Source organism: Rhincodon typus, chromosome 17, assembly GCF_021869965.1.
Source record: "Rhincodon typus isolate 14 chromosome 17, sRhiTyp1.1, whole genome shotgun sequence".
Classification (NCBI taxonomy): Eukaryota; Metazoa; Chordata; class Chondrichthyes; order Orectolobiformes; family Rhincodontidae; genus Rhincodon; species Rhincodon typus.
In genome coordinates this window covers 6,716,195-6,720,305 of record NC_063348.1, presented here as the reverse complement: position 1 = coordinate 6,720,305, position 4,111 = coordinate 6,716,195, and the positions used below count along the sequence as shown (strand labels likewise).

General features: G+C 39.3%; 1 protein-coding gene across 1 annotated transcript in view; it reads left to right on the top strand.

Moving 5' to 3' along the window:
• The window catches only part of LOC109912099 (mitochondrial glutamate carrier 1), a 147,097-nt gene extending 143,420 nt beyond the window's left edge, over nucleotides 1-3,677 (top strand). The window contains exon 11 of the mRNA XM_048607286.1: nucleotides 2,027-3,677. The gene's annotated coding sequence lies outside the window, so the exon portion shown is untranslated. The remainder of the gene's footprint in view (nucleotides 1-2,026) is intronic.
• Nucleotides 3,678-4,111: the final 434 nt, after the last annotated feature.

Below are 4,111 nucleotides of genomic sequence, written 5' to 3'. Positions count from 1 at the left end.
CCTACTGACTGGATTGACTTTTATTGTGAAAACATTCGTAATTATTTCTACTTCAAACTTTGCTTGACCTAGCTATGGTGTTGACCACAAATGCAAACATCCATTTATTGCACATATAGTTCTCCTTTTCCCCACACTCATAAAAAAAATGCTTTATTTTTAATTTCCGTCCAATCTCCTTTAAAAACCTATTATGGATTTTGCTTTCATCACTGGTTCTTATAGACATTCCAGAACCTAATACCCCTTTCATAAAACAATCTCACTGGATTGCTTCAATTGTTCTTCTGTTCATCTCAGAATTATGCCCTTCAGTTACCAACACACAGCCTTCCGGGTGTAACTTCACAAGCAACCTTATAGAGTCATAAAGATGTACAGCATGAAAACAGACCCTTCAGTCCAACTCATCCATGCCGACCAAATAACCGAAATTAACCTAATCCCATTTGCCAGCTTTTGGCCCATATCTGTCTAAACCCTTCCTATTCATATAACCACCTAGATGACTTTTAAATGTTGTAATTATACTAGCCTCCACCACCTCTTCTGGCAGCTCATTCCATACACGCACCATCCTCTGCATGAAATAGTTGCCCCTCAGGTCCCTTTTAAATCTTTCCTCTCTCACCTTAAAACTATGCCCTCTAGTTTTGCACTCCCTTACCCTGGAAAAATGACCTTGGCTATTCACCTTATCCATGCTCCTCACGATTTTATAAACCTCTATAAAGTCACCTCTCAGGCTCATCGTTCAATATAATTTTAAACATCTCCTTTTAACCTCCTATGTTTTCATGAAAAGAGTTCCAGTTTCATAACTGAAATCTCTCATTCCTGCCACCAAGGTACTGACTCTCTTTCAGAACCATTAAAGAATGGTCTGACGTTGTTCCTAAAGTAGGTAATCCCATTCTAGACACAATTCTCTAACTCTGACCAAATTATTAATTTATGTTAATTAGAATATTATCCCTCTGGTTTTGTGCTCCACATCCATATTTCCAGAGAAAATTAGGATCTCATATTGTCTTTTTTAAAACAGTTTTGATTTGAAAACAAATTAGTCACATCTAAATGTTGTAGAGCAGCAGTTTTTACATTATGTGGGTTGGCATGATTCACTTTTCAAAGGGCCTTTTGTTGACTCACCCAGTGGCTTATCAGATGAGTTAGCACGTGGTGTGATCCACAGATCTGAGGAGCCACAAGTGTAATTCTCGAATAACCTCGCTACGACTGCCTCCAAAATCCCTGTAAGTAAAATTATTTTTAGTTTCTGCTGCTGGTTTCTACCCTATAATCCCAATTGGAAAGCGTACACTTGCAACTACAAATGAGGAGGCGGAGGGGGGTGGGGAACGCATTGATCGGTCAGTTGCTTTTGGTCAAATTGTCAGCTGCTGTTAATGCCTAGGCTTACATACAAAGAATGTTCCCTTAAAGTATTGGTAGGTTACTGATGCCCATAGAGCTGTGCTTTAGTATTGGCACAATTTAAACAAAATTGGAAATGATTTAAAATATATTACAATCAACTTAATGAAATTATTAAAGTAAAAAAGATACATCTGATTGTTAAAGATCATTGTAAGTATTTATGTGTATCCAGAACTAATCTTCACATATAGAGAATACATATATGCACTATCGGAGACCTTTCAGTCCATTATGTCAATGCTGGGTTTTTCAAAAAGCTATTTAAATTAGCTCCATTTCCCCGCTCTTTCCAAAAACTCTACAATTTTTGTTTTGACTATTCAGCTATCTATTCAGTTTCCTGTTCAAATCTGCTACTGAATTTGGTTTTACCTCTCTTTCGGATAGTGCGTTTCGGACCAATGTGACCAAAAGCATAAATGGAATTACTTCTCAGCTCCCCTGGCTTGGTTACCAGCTCTTTTGCCACTACCTAGCTATTTGACCAAGGTTTATTCTCATTTTGATCACTTCTGTAAAAATTTGTGCGGCCTTCTCTGCTCTGAGGACTGCTGTTCTGATTGATGGTTCTGTTTGTTCTTTTAAGGCTGTTCCATCAAGACTGTGGAATATGAGAATTGAAGAGACAAGTGAAAAGGAGACCTGTTCATTAACGATGAATACATTTTAGAAAGCCCATCTGAAAATTTTGCCTTTGTGGACAGGAAACTACAGGGAAAATACTAAGAAGCACTATCGGAGAGGAAGAGTTTGGAAGGAAGACTTGAAGGTAGTCATGGAAATGAGAAACAGATCCAAAGCAGAAGCTAAAGAGTCCCCCAAGTCTGCCACATTGAAAACAAGCACCGCAGCTGGGGATAAGAAGGAATTTTCTGGCAAACAGCCTGAGCCTGCAAATGCTCCTAAGAAACCAGCCGCTGAAGTGACTACAGCCAGTGAACCGAAGCCCACAGGGGACAGCTCAGTACCACCGCCGGCTGGTACCTCAGAACAAAAGAAGGCTGTGGATACCCAGCCGGAAGGCCAGGATAACAAGGAAGATACGTCTGAAGGGCACCCCAGCAATTTTTTTGAAAACATGAAACCATATATACTCGGAGGGGCTGCCATCACGGCCCTTGCAGTACTCGTAGGTGTTGTGTTCATACTACACAAGAAATAAGAAAATGTATAAAATTGTATATCAATGCTGGTTCTTTTCTGCATGTCTGTACATTGAAGGAAATACCTTCCAGCCCCTTTAATTAGTAATTGTACAACTGTGCTTACCACTGTAAGTCTTGGTTTAAAGTGATGGTGTTTAACTCAGTGTCCATACACATTGCAAAACTTATGAATTAACCTGTATATTGTAAAGGTCGATGTTCCCCCAGCCATTCCTCCATCCTCATCTTGTACAGAGCTTATAGCAATGTAAAACGGGCCACACTTGTTCCCATGCTAGCTTAACCCCAGTAAAACTTTTCACAAACTGTAGGTTCCCCCCTATAAGCATTCAGTGTATATCTTATATTCTCAGTAGGAAGCCTTGTAAAAGTAGCCCACTCCCTTGTAGCAAATAAAATGAGATGTATTTCAGCAGCATGTAAACCAAGTATTTTACTTTCCCCGGGGCCCATCTCACATCCACACGTCTCTCTCTCTTGCTACAATCATTGACAGCAAACTGCACCAAAATAAAAACACCTTTAATTGGATCATAACAATGATCAGAGGCACTAAGGTTATGAGAACAAAAAAGAGGAAGGCAAAATAACGAAGTGATAGGATGAAAGCAATAAATCTGAGTTCCACTCCGAACTCCCATTCCTTCTAGAACTCACTAGTAGATTCTCTGTGTGACTTGTTTTTGGGCCCATGAGAGTAGTTAATTCAACTAATGATGTCACATTTATTTTGACTTAAAACAAGCGTATACATGCAATAAAAAGCTAAGTTTAAAAAAAAACACAAATTACTAGTTGGAAGTTGATAGGTAGATTAGCTGTGCACAGTGTGACCCAGGCTGCTATTAATGTACCCATCTCTCCTATGCCCACATACTCTGGACACTGCCTGTTATTTTAAGTGTTGTATCAGCTTTTAAGTGAACAGTAAGGTTGGCTAACAGATGTGCTCGATGTGGACTACATATTCTTTTTGCTGTACATAATAAACGAGTTGCTATTAGTTAGAATCCAATGTCTAGCTATTCTGTTGCTCTAAGGAATGTAATTCAATAAATTAATATTTCCGAAGCTCAGGTGTGATGTATTGGTTTACAAGACCTCAGTGATTTTGAGAAATCACTGTGTGGTTTGATGATGCACAACATATGGGAGAATACATTGCTTCTTTGGGATCATTGACCCTGCTGTGCTTGTGTTGGTGACAATATGCTAACTTAAAACTAAGATATTGGAGACAACTTTCACCTCATTAATCCTGGCAGGAGTAGGCTGCATAATCTATAGAGATAGTAGGAACTGCAGATGCTGGAGAATCTGAGATAACAAGGTGTAGAGCTGGATGAACACAGCAGGCCAAGAAGCATCAGAGGAGCAGGAAGGCTGATGTTTCGGGCCTAGACCCTTCATCAGAAAATAATCTATACCCTGCCCCATTCAGTCTCCATCAAAATGGGCACTTATTTACCATAAACCCAGTGGGTTGAGTTAAACTTATTCCAATT